This window comes from Lynx rufus, unplaced genomic scaffold (assembly GCF_022079265.1).
Source record: "Lynx rufus isolate CCGP_SWC_20201006 ecotype Redwood Valley unplaced genomic scaffold, mLynRuf1.p SCAF_9, whole genome shotgun sequence".
Classification (NCBI taxonomy): Eukaryota; Metazoa; Chordata; class Mammalia; order Carnivora; family Felidae; genus Lynx; species Lynx rufus.
The window spans coordinates 91,101,762-91,117,437 of NW_025814897.1; the positions used below are offsets into that span (position 1 = coordinate 91,101,762).

Consider the following 15,676-nt stretch of genomic DNA (forward strand, 5'->3'; position numbering starts at 1 on the left):
TGAATGGGCGTGTCTATACCAGCAGTGCGCGCCTAAGTGCAGCTCCGCCCCCTGGAGGTCTGGGCCGCGCAGCCGCAGTCCTTCATGTTCCTTTGGCGCGCAGCAGTTTGGGGAGTGTCTCTGCTCTGCCTGGTGAGTTACTGAGCCGCTCACCGCGGCCTGTCTATAGGTTCCAAAGAAAAACTCTCTGAATAATTTTGTGGCAGTAGTTGGGCCCCTCAGAGTCACGCACTTCCTAATCTTGAGTTAAACGGGGAGCAATATTTACTTTAAGCCCATGCAGCTTCCACAAAGCCTCACCTTGACTTTCTGAATCAACAAGTACGCGGTGGTTGGTGATGTCTCCTCGCCGCCGCCACAGTGGCGCCGCATGCATGAGCAGCTGTTCGCCCGCCTGTCCCTCCTGGTGCTCAACAGTTTTGACCTCCAGGACATGCGCCTGAAGCTCATGGCCACCATGTGCCAGAGTCGGTTCCCCTCCATGAGCGTGTACTAGGGGAACCACAACGCCATGAAGCACCGCCTTCTCATCAGCTGCAACTCCACTCCCGGGAGCTGGATTTCCACCTTCATAGCATCAAAGTCGTTCCTGTGGGTACAAGTCGTGGGATGGTTATGAAGGGTCCCCAGCATGAGCCACCCGCAGGACATGGGTGATCTGCTGGCCACAGGCGCGGGGCTTCCAGAGAGTGAGGCAGAGCCCCAAGGTAAGCATATATCATGACTGAGCTGCCCCAAGCGGCCATGGTAGTGGCTGAGTGTGGCTCACTGAGGTCTGGTCTCCGATGGGGTTGCTGCTCATCAAGATCCAGAAGGGTGTCAGTTTCTTTCTTTCTGTTTTTGTTGTTGTTGTTTTGTTTTGTTTAAATTAACTTAATTCTTTTTATTTATTTTTTAAGTTTACATCCAAGTTAGCATATAGTGCATAATGATTTCAGGAGCAGAATCCAGTGATTCATCCCCTACATTTAACACCCAGTGTCAGCTTCTGCACAAGAGGTTGGAGGAGCACCAGGTCACCCTCACAGCTGAAGAAGAGAAGCTGCTGCTCAAGGCCAGAGGCAGGCCCAGCAGGCCCAAAACATCCAGTGCAAGCAGGAATGGGTGAGAGGCCTTCATGAGGAAGAGCCTGGTGGGCATGAAGAGGGCATGGGCAGAGGCCAGTGGGACAGTGATACCCAGGACCCTAGGGGCCCGCTCAGGAAGCAGAGGGGACTTGGCAGCAGCAGCAAGGGGAGGAAGAGGAGAAGGAGAAGGAAATGGTTGGGGGTGTAGATGAATATTTCCACCAGGTGGTGGGCAAGGAGCATGATGAGGATATATTCTTAAAAGATGGCCAAGAGGACACAGCCTGCTGGGCCCCCCAGTTCAGATGCAGCTGGTAAAGAAGTAGAGGCCTTCAAAGATACTACTAAGAGCATTTTTATATTTTTGTGAGGGTTTTTTGTTGTTGTTTGTTTGTTTAGTTTTGTTTTTAATTGGTGTCTATCTCCATTTGGTGACAGTGCACTTGGAGTGGGAGGTAAAATGACAGGTATGTAATTTATTTACATTCCACAAATTCTAATCCTACCTTGGAAAACATTTGTGAGACTAAAACAGATTTGAGCAAAAGCCTCTTTAATATAAATTAAGGTACAGTTTGGTGATTGTTTCTCATCCTCCTCCTTAACCAAGGTGTATAAATATTTGTGGAGGATAGTGGGATAAGAGGGGGAGAGGATGGCAAGTCCAGATGGAAACAAACACGAAAAGTAACCCCACTTTGGTGAGCACAGAGGTTAGGTGTGGGTCCTAATGGCCCTCTGTTTGCCCAGTGAATTATCCTGGGATGGAACCAATTAAAAATATAACTTTCCAGGTGAACCTGTCTAAGCATGGGACCTAGAATTATCACTGTGGTTATTTAAGTTATCAACTCTCACTTAATGGCTCCAAAAGTCAGCTGAATCTTAAGAGGATTTAAATCCTGTACCCCAGACTAGGATCTCTACCAACCAGGTGCTGCTTTTTTGCTCCCATAGAACTTTGTAGACTTGAGTTTTGAGGTCATACTTTGTGATTTATGGAAGGATTTTACTGTAGTTACAAAATAAATATGAAATAGAAAAGTCAGGTTTCAAACAGTTAAACTTTATAAGAAGGTAATTTACAAGGAAATAGATAAATAGCTGTAGGATGATTGGGTCTGTAAAGCATTTCCAGGAAGCTATGATTAATTGTGTGTAGGTATAAATTCCTGTTCTCTTAACAGAGTAGTAGTAGTATGTGTAGAGGTCTTAAAATATATACACACTCCCTAAGGGGGATAAATTATACTGTTCAATATTGAAACAGAAATAGAAAGTAGTAAGTCAATAGTGAATTTATATAGATAATTATTTTGTTTCTCATTTAATTTTTTTTTTTTTTTTTTTAAATTTTTTTTTTTTCAACGTTTTTTTATTTATTTTTGGGACAGAGAGAGACAGAGCATGAACGGGGGAGGGGCAGAGAGAGAGAGGGAGACACAGAATGGGAAACAGGCTCCAGGCTCTGAGCCATCAGCCCAGAGCCTGACGCGGGGCTCGAACTCACGGATCGCGAGATCGTGACCTGGCTGAAGTCGGACACTTAACCGACTGCGCCACCCAGGCGCCCCTCTCATTTAATTTTTATAGAAGTGTTTGTATGATCTGTGAACATGTTATCCAGTGAATGACAAGTTGTTTTTTTTTTTTTGCATGTGTGTGTTGTGTTGTTTTTATTTATTTTTTTAATGTTTATTTATTTTTCAAAGAAAGAGTGGGAGCAGGGGAGGGGCAGAGAGAGAGGGAGACAGAGGATCTGAAGTGGGCTCTGCACTGACAGCGAAAAGCCCAGTGTGAGGCTTGAACTCACGAATCATGAGGTCATGACCTGAGCCAAAGTTGGTCACTGACTGAGGCACCTGGCGCCCCTGTTTTAAGAGACAAGAGGATTTTAATACAGTCACCTGAGTGCGATTAGGAAATTGATTGCAATGTTATGTGTAGTTGCTAATGTTGAGTCAAATCATCTAAGGTCTTTATTCAATTTTAATGATATTTAATTATATTGAGGTATTGCCATCTATCATTCCTTCATTTATCAGACATTTATTGAGAGCCTACTATGTACTTGGCACTGTTGTAGATCCTAAGAAAACAAGAGTAAAGATACAAAGGACCTTCCTTCATGTTACTTATATTCTAGAAGGGGCAAAAATTATAAGCTGCCAGAAAAATTAATAGGTGTATTATTCAATAGTAAGAATAAAGTAAGTTTAAAGGTACATAGAGTGGTAGAGTTTGCTCTGTTAGAGGACTCAGGAAAAGTGTCCTTGAGAAGGTGTCATCTGTCTTGAGTAAAGTGAAGGAATAAATTATTTGATTATCTGGGGGAAGAATATTTCAGAAAAGTAAACAGGAGGGGCAAATACTTCAAGGTACAATTTATTCTATAGTTTAGGGAGTTGTAAGGTCAGGTTATTCAGTGATCAAGGAGGATATTGGTAGGAGTGAAGCCAGAGACGTAAGGGGAGCCAGATTATCTAGGGATTTATAGGAGACCACTGAAGGATTTTAGAGCAAGAGAGGAACATAATCTTATTTACATTTTAGAAACATCTGCCTTGTGAATAGTAGTTCATAGGAGAAAAAAGGCAGAAGCAGAGAGACCAATTCAACAGCTATTTTTATAGTTCTATAGGAGAGAATGATGCTATCAGGGCTAGGGGAATTATAGTGGAAGAGGTGAGAAGTGGTCCTTTTTCATATATATTTTGAAGCGTCAAAAACTATTCTAAGTTCTTTATATGTAACATCTCACTTAATCCTCAAAACAATTGAATAAGGAAGACATCCATTATTTTCATTTCTAGAGGCAGAATCTGTGGATGAAAGATGTCAAGTAATTTTCTCAATGTCGCTGCACTAGTAACTGGCAGAATTAAAAATGATTAAACTTGAACTTGGCTGTCTCTATAACTTGAGTTTTTGCCTATAACATTATGCTGCCTTTTATTTAACCTCATCTACAAAGTAGACCGTGACAGTAGGGCAACAATAGAAAGATAGACTCAAATGTCAGGCATCCTTGCAATGAAACAGAACTTTTCTGTTGATGTGGTTACTTTGTTGCTCACTGTCAAAGATGGATTTCCTGCATCATCTTTGAATAAAAGGTTTAGTCCCAAACTGGAGAAGAAAAGATTCTAGGAATTGCAGACAACAAGCCTATAGATAGAGAAGGAAAAGGATAATATTCTTCCTGCCCCCAACACTCCACCATGAGAACAAGGAGAAATTGGGTTTTATAAATTAATTAATTAATTAATGATCAGTTTGTAAGTCTAAATGCACCAAACTTAACAGTAGATTCTGCCAACTAACTTTATTGATTATTTATTTATTTATTTATTAATGTTTGTTTATTTTTGAGAGAGAGACAGAGTGCAAACAGGGAAGAGGCAGAGAGAGAGGGAGACACAGAATCTGAAGCGGGCTCCAGGCTCTGAATTGTCAGCACAGAGCCCGACGCAGGGCTTGAACTCACAAACTGTAAGATCATTACCTGAGCTGAAGTCAGGTGCTTAACCAACTGAGCCACCCTGGCGCCCCCTCAACTAACTTTAAAAGTAATAAATTTACAATTTAAACAAATTTAGAGTTGTACAACCTTTGCCCTAATCCAGATTTAGAACGTTCCATCATCCCCCAAAGTTAATCCCTGCTCCCACATCTAGCCTTAAGAAGCTATTGATTTTCTTTGATTTCTTATAAATCTGCCTTCTCTAGAAAATGCATAGAAATAACATCATACATTTTATTTTGTACATTTAGTTTGTGTCATTTATTCTCCTGGCTTTGAGGTCATCCAAGTGGTAGCATACATTGGTAGTTCATTACTTTTTATGGCTGAATATTATTATGTTGTATAGGTCTACCACATTTTATTTATTTTTGTAGGTTGATACACATTTGGGTCGTCTCCATTTTGGGGCTATTAGGAATAATGATGCTATGATCATTCACACACATGTGCATCTATCTTTTCATTTTTCTTGGATAGATTCCTAGAAGTGAAATTGCTGGGATGTATGGTAAATAAATGTTTATATATTTTAAGAAACATTTTCCAAACTGGCTGTATCATTTTAATCGTCCCATAAACAGTCCTGATGGTTTTCGCTTTTTCAGCATTCTAAGACATAATATCTGAATTTTTTATTATAGCCATTTTAATGGGTGTTTAGTTGTATCTCTTTTTGAGTTTGGCGTTTTTCTAATGATTAATAATGTAAGCATATTTTCAAGTGCTTATTATTCATATATCTTTTGTCAAATGTCTATTCAGATCTTTTGCTGATTTTTAAATTGGTTGTTTGTCTTCTTATCATTGAGTTGTTTTTTGTTTTCAAATATTTTCTTCCAGTATGTGGCTTGACTTTTTATTTTCATAATAATATTTTTTAAGCACAAAAATTTTAATTTTGATGAAGTTCAGTTTATCAATTGATTATTTTATGAATCACGTTTGAAGTATAAGAATTTTTTTTGGCAAACTCAAGGTTACAGTGACTTTCTCTTATTTCTAGAAGTTTTATAGTTTAATTCTTAACATATAGACCTATGAGAATACTAGGTCCATTAACATGGTTCTATTTAGATTTATTTAGATCTTCTTAAATTCCATTCCGTAATGCTATATATATTTTTTTTTAATTTACTTATTTTGAGAGAGAGAGAGAGAGAGAGAACAAATAGGGGAGGGGCAGAGAGAGAGGGAGAGGGAAGATCCCAAGCAGGCTCCTTACTGTCAGTGCAGAGCCAGATATAGGGCTTGAACTCATGAACTGTGAGATCATGACCTGAAAAGAAATAAAGAGTTAAGCTTCTGCTTAACCAACTGAACCACCCAGGCACCCCAGTAATGCTATATACTTTTAAGTGTAGAAGTTATGCTCTTCTTTGAATAGTAAATATATTCCTAGGTATTTTATTCTTTGATGCTATCATAAATGGAATTATTTTCTTAATTTCATTTTTGTAATGTTCACTGCTACAATTGGCTTTAATATATTTATCAGCAATAATGAGTCTTGCAATCTTTAAAAAAAATTTTTTTTTAACGTTTTATTTATTTTTGAGACAGGAAGAGACAGAGCATGAACAGGGGAGGGTCAGAGAGAGGGAGACACAGAATCTGAAACAGGCTCCAGGCTCTGAGCTGTCAGCACAGAGTCCGGCGCGGGACTCAAACTCATGGACCGCGAGATCATGACCTGAGCTGAAGTCGGCTGCTCAACCAACTGAGCCACCCAGGCACCCCTGAGTCTTGCAATCTTGATGAACTAATTAGTTTTAATAATATTAGTGGATTCCATAGTATTTTCTAGAAGAAGATCATGTCATCTGCAAATAAGATAATTTTACTTTTAATTTTTCTTGTCATCCATGGTGGGAACCTCCAGTACAAGGTTAATAGATGTGGCAAGAATGCACATATTTGACTTGTTCCTTATTTTTGGAGGAAAGCTCATATTCACCACTAAGGGTTATGTTAGGTATGGGGAATGCATAGAGATTAAATCAGCTTCAAGATGTTGTTTCCTATTATTCATAGTCAGTTGGTATTCTTCATCCTTTTTTTTGTTGTTGTTGTTGTTTTTTTTAACTCATGGGTCCTTGGGGTGTGGCGCCTTGGTGGCTCAGTCGGTTAAGCGTCCAACCTTGGCTCAGGTCATGATCTCACAGTTCATGAGTTCGAGCACTGCATCAGGCTCTGTGCTAACAGCTCAGAGCCTGGAGTCTGCTTCAGATTCTGTGTCTTCCTTTCTGTCTGCCCCTCCCCTGCTTATGCTTTGTCTCTCCTTTTTTTTCCTCTGTCTCTCTCAAAAATAAATAAATATTAAAAAAATATTTTGTTAAAAATCATGGATCCTTGCTTTGAATTTTTCCAGTGCTTTTTCTGTGTTTAATGAGATGGTCATCTGTTTTTGTATTTCATTCTATTATTATGGTATATGACATTATTTCATTTTAATATGTTAAACCAATTTTACATTCCTAAGTAGCATCTGGTTAATTGTTATAGACTGCATGTTTGTGTCAACTCCAAATTCATATCTTGAAATCCTAACCCCCAACATGATGGTATTTAGAGATGGAGTCTTTGGAAGGTAAGTAGGTCATGAGATTGGAGCCCTCATGATAACATTAGTGTCCTCATAAGAAGAGACAGGCGAGATCATTTTTTCTTTCTCTGCTTTCTACCATGTCAGGATATAAGGAGAAAAATGCCGTCTGCAAACCAAATAAAAAGTGCTCTCATCAGGAACCAAATGGACTAACACCTTGATTTTGGACTTCCCAACCTCCAGAACCGTGAGTAATAAATTTCTGTTGTTTAAGCCACTTAGTCTGTGGTATCTTGTTATAACAACCTGAGCTAACTAAAACAATTCTAGTGCATAATGTTTTATTTATTTTACTAACACTTTATCAAGGATTTTGTATATATATTCAAGGTGGGTATTGTTTTGTACTATTTTGTTGAGTTATCCTTGTTTGTATTGAGTAACAAAGTAATGCCAGTCTTAGAAAATGGGTTGGTAAGTGTTTCTTCTTCTTACGTTAGAAAAAAGTTTGTAAAAAAAATTATAATAATTCTGTCCTTTGATAGAATTCACCCAGACCTGAGCTTTTCTTTGTGGGAATGTTTTCAATTACCAATTTCTTTACATTTATTTATATTTTATAAGTATATTAAGACTTGCTTTTTCTTCCTAAATCAGTTTTGGTCATTTCTTTCTGAATTTTCTGCTTCATCTCAGTTATATAATTTGTTGGTACAAAGTTATTTATCATAATCCCTTACAGGTTTTTATTTTGGTAGGGTCATTAATGATGCCTCCTGTTTTCTTTCTGGATTTTGATAATTTGTGTTTTTTTAACTCTTCAAAGAACAAACTTTAGGTTTCACTGACTTCTCAATTATTTATCTGCTTTCTCTTTCACTCATACCTCCTCTAATAGATTTTAGTTCTTTGTGTCCAATTGTTTAGGGTTTAGTTTGCTCATGGGTATCTAGTTTCATAAGATGGAAGCTTAGGTCATTATTGAGACCTTTCTTTTTTTCTGATACAGGCCATATGGCTGTAAATTTCTATTTGAAGTTTTAGCTGCATCACATAAATTACGGTGTATTGTGTTTTCATTTTCATTCATTTCAGGGTGTTTTCTATTTTGCCTGTTATTTCTCCTTTGGTCAATGAGTTAGTGAGAATAGTGTTTAAATTAATAATACTAGGAGATTACCCATATTTCTTCCTGTTGTTGGCTTCTAATGTATTATTGTGGTCAGATCCCCTGCCAACTCTTTTTGGGGTCTCAGATCCAATTCCCATATGTGTATGATGGTTTCCACCCCTCTGACATAACACCAAAGCAATTCTTGGACAACAGTGAAGCGTCTAAGAATTCAACTCAGTTGTGACCCTACCCTAAGATAGCATCAGATTCCACGGGTTCAGGGGTTAAGGGCTCGGTTTTACAAGACTTTTTCTATACCACCCTCCAATTCAGATGTCAGTTGCAAGCCCCAGCCTGTTCCATGTACTGACAGACTGACTACAGATTGGAGGTTCCAACGACCTCCTCCTTAGGTTCTTTCAGTTTGCTAGAGTGGCTCACAGAACTCAGGGAAACACTTCAGTAGCCAAAAGAAGAGATATACATAGGGTGACATGTGGAGAAAGGGCACGGAATTTCTGTGCCCTCCCCAGGTATGTCACTGTCTCCTCAACTCCACATGTTCACCAACCCAGAAGCTCTCTTAACAAAGTCCCCTTGAGTTTTTAAGGGGGATTCATTGCATAGTCATGATTGACTAAGTCCTTGGCCATTGGCTGGTTCAACCTGTATCCCCTTAAGTGGGACTGAAGGTTTCAACCCTCTTATTACATGGTTGGTCCTTCTGGCAACCAGCCCCTGCCCTTGGGTGGGGTCCAAAAGTAATCTTCATTAATATAACAAAAGATACCTGTTTCACTCTCAACACTTAGGAAATTCCAAGGGTTTTGGTAGCTGTAAGCCAGTAACAATGGATGCACACCAAATACATATGAAAAATATATTTTGGTCATCTGAATGACCAAATACATATTTCCTATAAATCACAGTATCACATCAGATAACATACTATGTATGATTTCAGTACTTTTCTCTCTCTTTTTAAAAAAAATATTTATCTTGCACGAGAGAGAGAGAGACAGAGACAGAGAGAGAGACAGAGACAGAGGTGGGGGAGGGAGAGAGAGAGAGGGAGGGAGAAAGGGAGGGGCAGAGAGAGCGGGAGAGAGAGAATCCTAAACAGGCTCCAAGCTGTTGATGCAGAGCCTGATGTGGGGCTCGATTTCATGCCCACAAAATCATGACCTGAGCTGAAATCAAGAGTTGGGTGCTTGGAGCGCTTGGGTGACTCAGTCTGTTGAGCGTCCGACTTCAGCTCAGGTCATGATCTCACAGCTCGTGAATTTGAGCCCCATGTCGGGCTCTGAGCTGACAGTTTGGGGCCTGGAGCCTGCTTCGGATTCTGTGTTTCCCTCTTTCTCTGCCCCTAACCCACTCACATTCTGTCTCTGTCTCTCTCAAAAATAAATAAACATTAAAAAAAAAAAAAAGAGTTGGGTGCTTAACCAACTGAGCCATACAAGTGCTCCTCAGTACTTTTAAATGTAGTATGACTTGTTTTATCCTGGAGAATGTGCATGAAAAGAATGTGGATTCTGCTGTTGGGTGGAATTAACTATAGATATTGGTTAGGTTGATACTTTTGTTCAGGTCTTCTATATAGTTTTCTAATTTTTCTGAGCAGTTCTATCACTGAGTAAAATATCAAACTTTCTCACAACTATCGTTGAATCACCTATTTCTCCCTTCAATTCTGTCCATTTTTTGTTTTACATATTTTGGGCCAGTGTTGTTGGTGCTTATATAATTGTTGTATCTTCTTGATGTATTGACCCTTTTATCATTATGAAATTATATAATATTTCTGTCCTTAATGTCTGTTTTGTTTTTTATTAATATAGCATTCTAGATCTCTTATGTTTATTGTTGTCATGATAAATCTTTTTGTATCATTTTATTTTAAATCTCTTCTTGTTTCCTCATCTAAGACAGATGTCCTGTAAACAGCTTACAGTTGGCCTTGCTTTTTTTTTTTTTTTTTTTCCATATACAGTCTAACAACCAGTGCCTATTGATTGGGGTATTTAGACTATTTCTATTCAATGTAATTATTAATATGGTTGAATTGATCTTTGTCATTTGTAATTTACCTTCTAGTTTCTAATGTATCTTGTCATTTATTTTTTCTCTGTTACTCCAAGACTGCATTCTTTTGTACTAAATAAGTTTTTTTTAATGTAGAATTTCCACTTTTCAGTACGTTCATTTGGTTACTTTATGATGGTTGTTTTAAGGATTATAATATGCATATTAACTTAATCATAAGCCACTGTAGATTAATACTAACCCAATTTTGGTTAAATTCTCTAACCTTATTCCAAAATACGTTCATTCCCTCTCCCTTCCTTTTTGCTATTACTGTAAAATATATTTTTATGTATTATGAGCCCAAGCAATACAGTGTTATTAACACTTTATATAATCTTTGTCTTTCTATAAAAGTTAAGAAAGGAGAGAAAAACATATTTATATATTTATATAAACCTATAGAAAACAAATTCAACTTTGTATTGTTTATGTTAACTCATGTTTTTGCCACTTCCTGTAATCTTAATTTGTTCCTGTGGCTTTTGTTTGCAATCTGGTGTCATTTTTTGTCAGCCTGAAAAAACTCCTTTAATATTTTTTGTAAGGCAAATCTGCCAGCAGAAAATTTTCTTTTTTAATTTTACCTTTATTTTTCTAGAATTGTTTAGCAATGTATAGGAGTCTTTGTTGGTCAATCACATTTTTTTCTACCACATTGAATGTGCCATCCCACTACCTCAGTTGTTCCTGATGAGAAACAGTAATATCGATGCTCCTTTGTATATGATGAATTGTTTTTTCTTGCGATTTCAAGATTTTGACCTTGTTTTTCAATAGTTTGAATATGATGTCTTTAAATATGGATCTTTTTGTATTTATCCTGCTTAGATTTGTTGAGTTTCTTGGTTGTGTAAATTTTATTTTCATCAAATTTGGAAGTTTTTTGTTAGTCCTATATTATGAAATACTTTGCTGCTTCTTTCCTGTTGCTGTGATCAGTCTTAGTACACAATATGAATACACAATATTGTGTACAATTGTACACAATAGTATACAATATGAAGCTTGTAGACATGATATACTGACCACCCACCCCCACTCTCCTACCTCTGAGAAGTCATATCCACTGATACTGTTGCTGGGCATGGGTGTTAACTCTCAAGCCAAATAAAGTGAGCCCCTTCTTCTTGCTGCAAAGACTCTGATAATCCTTGTGTCGTGACCATCCTAGCAGAACCACTGTGCAGAGTTGGGAGTGGGGGAGATGGGAGCTTGCCCAGGCCAGAATGCCATAGACCTCCACTATTCTTATTTCATGTCCAACCGTTTTTAAACCATAAATACTTCTAAGATTATGTTTTGCTTTTGGTTGATTTTTGGAGCACTGAATTTTTTTTCCTCATTTTTGTTTTGTTATGTTTTTGGTATGTTGTTCAGCTTTATAATAGCTTTTTGGGGAGAGGATTTGCCAGTCGCTTCAATCAATCATAGCCATAATTCCCGCCGCTCTTTAAAACAAGATAAAAAAACCAAAACAACCCCCCGCCACTTTATTTGGACCAGTTAATTAACTGGGTTACAGTGGGTCTGTTTATCAAAAAAATTTTCCTTCATACTGCATGACACACTGCTTTGTGAAGTGAAAGGGTTATCATGTAGGACATTTTGAGATGAAAAGTTGTATCTTCCCTCAATTTTTTTTTTTTGCTCAAGTATAATGCAAAACGTGTTTAATATATCATAAACTCAAAGCTGGCACCATATACGATGACAGCATAAATTCTAAGAAAATTTACCATTAAGGAGATCTTTAAATTTATCTTTAATACATATCAGTTCAAGAAGCGATTTGTTTTTGTTTTGTTTTGTTTCCCCTTCCATCTCTTACAAGAAAGGAGTGTTCACGCCAGGCCAAATTGCACCTTCAGCTGCGCAGAACTTTGCTCTGCTTTCCTGCCTGCCCATCAGGGGATATCATTAGCTAAAGCAATTCAATTATGATACTTTTTACTCAAACCCTTCGAGAACTCAGAAGTGGGTTAAATTGGGAAATTTGATGAAAGAACAATATCTTAGAGATAATCACCTTGCTTTTCAACAAAATGCCTCTTTATTGAATGGGGCAGGATAAAAACTAACATGCATTTTAAATGCCTTCACCTGTGTCACTAATGGCATTGTAAGTTGCTTAAATGGAACTATTCTACAGTTCTGGTTGACTCAAGTATGTCACTAAACTTGGCTTGGCAGAGCTTCCTCCTTAAACTAGGGTATTAAGATTGTGAAGCAGTAACAAAACAACCAAACACACAATAAAACCAAAAAAAACAAAACAAGCTATCACTTCCTGCCTGAAAATTTAAAACAGATAAAAAAAAATATAGTGTTTACCAAAAAGGCATTGTACCTTTAAAGTATTTTTTTATTTGTAGGCTTTGTTTTTATTTAAATATTTTTGTGACAGACACTTCTACTTATATCTCGGTATGAATTTTTACCCTCCTTTTAGCAATAGTACCACTTCAGTTTTACCTGGGTTTATACCTGCTGAAGCTATCAACTACTGTTCCTATCTACTCTGCATACAGGAGTGGCCATGTAAAACTCAGCCTCAGAGAGGTTAACTGACATTCCATATCTTAACACACTAATTTCTTGTGGAGCTGGGACATGAAACCATATCTTTAGCATCTAATAAAATCTTTTGGTGCTAAAATAACTCCCTAAGCCATCCTTTAGGGATAGTTTACACTCCAGATTAGCCAGTTTCCTCTTTTTTTTTTTTTTAAGTTTATGTATTTATTTTGAGAGAGAGTGAGTGAGTGAGAGTGTGGAGGGGAAGAGAGAGAGAGAGAGAGAGAGAGAGAGGATCCCAAACAGGTTCCACACTGTCAGTGCAGAGCCTGGCGCCTGGGCTTGAACTTGATCATGACCTGACCTGAGCTGAGATCAAGAGTCAGCCTTTTAACGAGCTGAGACACGAAGATGCCCCTAGCCAGTTTCCTCTTAATGTGAATTTCATTCTTCATAGCCCCTGATCCTATTATTCATGTTAAGAATTTTTTTTTCTTTTAGGTGTTTATGAACAAAATAAAACGATTCTCAATAAAGAGAGTTTGTTCCTATATACTTTATTATTATTATTTTTTACTTTTAATGTTTATTTACTTTTGAGAGAAAGAGAGAGAGAGACAGAGGTGTGAGCAGGGGAAGGACTGAGAGAGGGAGACACAGAATCTGAAGCAGGGTCCAGGCTCTGAACTGTCAGCACAGAGCCCAACATGGAGCTTGAACCCACAGACCATGAGATCATGACCTGAGCTGAAGTCGGATGCTTAACTGACTGAGCCACCCAGGCACCCTATATTCCTATATAGTTTAAACCTGACATTCAGATGATGTTATTATGATAATCTACAAATGGCCAAAGAGGACCCACTATTCAAAAGGTCATATTAATTCCATCAATCTTAAGATTGAATAACAGAAAATGAAGGTGCAACCCCAGTGTAATGGGTCATTCCAAATGCTGGGTATACAGTAGACTGAATAGACCATTAGTTCGGTTTTACCAACAAATGAAAGGAAGAAAATTATGGGTTGTTTACAATGATCCAATATCGGGGCGCCTGGGTGTCTCAGTTGGCTAAGCGACTGACTCTTGATTTCAGCTCAGGTCAGGTTAGTGGGATGGTGCCCTGTGTTGGGACTTTCTCTCTCCCTCCCTTTCTGCACCTCCTCCACTTATACACACTTGCAAGTGTTCTCTCTCTCTCTCTCTCTCTCTCTCTTAAAATAAATAAATAAACTTTAAGATGATCCAATATCTGGAGTGCCTAGGTGACTCAGTCAGTTAAGTGTCTGACTTTGGCCCAGGTCATGCTCATGGTTTGTGAGTTCTAGCTCCACGTTGGGCTCTCTGCTGTCAGCACAAAGCTGGCTTCCAATCTTCTGTCTCCCTCTCTCTCTGCCCCTTTCCTGCTTGCTCTCTCTTTCCCTCTCTCTCTCTCTCTCTCTCTCAAAAATAAACATTAAAAAAAATTAAAATGCCCCATTTTAGGAATCATGAAAGCGGACATTTTTATTTGAAAGTAATTTGGTTTTGTTGTTGTTATTGTGAGCTTAGGTTTCTAGCTATGCCCTCTACCTTCACATACTTTAGGATGGAGGAAGCTATTTTGGTGGATGAAAAATGAGGATGGGCATTAAAGGACATGGGAGTGGAGACTTCTGGATGGAACTGTGACTAGGTCAGTCACTGCAGTGCAGTAAAGTCTTTTTACTGAACCTGGTTGGATTTTTTTTTACTGGAAAAATGAGAAAAGTTTCATATTTCATCAACTCTAATGCCTGCCCCCCTACCCCCATTTTCACGTCTTTTAAATTGGAACACATCTAACTATAAACACCACCTTATTGGTGACAACATGTCTTTATTCTTACTTGTACTTAAAACAATGTTGTATCTTTCAGTTGATGGTACCATTGATGTGATCAAACCACTTCGAGTCTTGTAGAGAGAATCTAAAAAAAAGTTGCCATTTTAATACATTGTCACAAATACTTAGAAATATTAAAATTACTTCAGATTTTAAAAACTGTACCTAAACAGATACTTAAAAACAAAAGTGACCATGGTATTTGTTTAATAATGCCAGAACTATATTCTTGAAATCAATCATGATTCTCCATTTCAAAAGTACATGTGATCTATTGGTGCATGTTGTGGAAATAAAACTGAAAGATAAAAATGAAGACGTATATTGGGGATGCTGATTTTCAGGGACAAAGAAGAAAGTGTCTAGGCAGAAAAAAGGAAGTTACCAAGGAAGAGGAAAATTTTAAGCTTAAGTTTTCTTCAGCAATAGTATGTACCAAAAAACTGTAGCAATGTACATTATCTTTTGCATGAAACAAAGTATCACAAATAATTTAAACTCAGCCAAATTGTCTTTATTATTTAAATAAAGCCAAGAGACAGACATTCTCAAAAGGCAGGAATTCAGCAATTATAGCACCCATCCATTTTTCTTGGGGGATAACAAATCTTGATAATGAAATCCAGCCCACAGAGGAATTAATTCATAATAAAGACCTTAGGACTGAATCTATGTGAAAGGACTGGTGGTGAGCATTTAATCAATTTTAAGTAAATTTAAAATAATGATTCCACAAGATAATATATGTTAAGAACACTGACAGTTTAAAATTTCAATATAGTTAAGAAAATTGGAAGGAGACTGTTCCTCCTCATCTTTCATAGCAGAGTCAGTTGATACAGTTTAAACTTGATTAAACTTGTAAAGTGGAGTTAAAAACTAATTATTTCAACCTCAATATTTCTCACGGTTCTTAATTAAATTTTGTATCCAGATACTTTAGTAATACCTTTTACT

The 15,676-nt window shown here is 37.6% G+C and overlaps 1 pseudogene; it reads left to right on the forward strand.

The window, feature by feature from the left end:
- LOC124506013 (suppressor of SWI4 1 homolog) overlaps window positions 1–1,437 on the forward strand; it is a 42,418-nt pseudogene extending 40,981 nt beyond the window's left edge.
- Window positions 1,438–15,676: the final 14,239 nt, after the last annotated feature.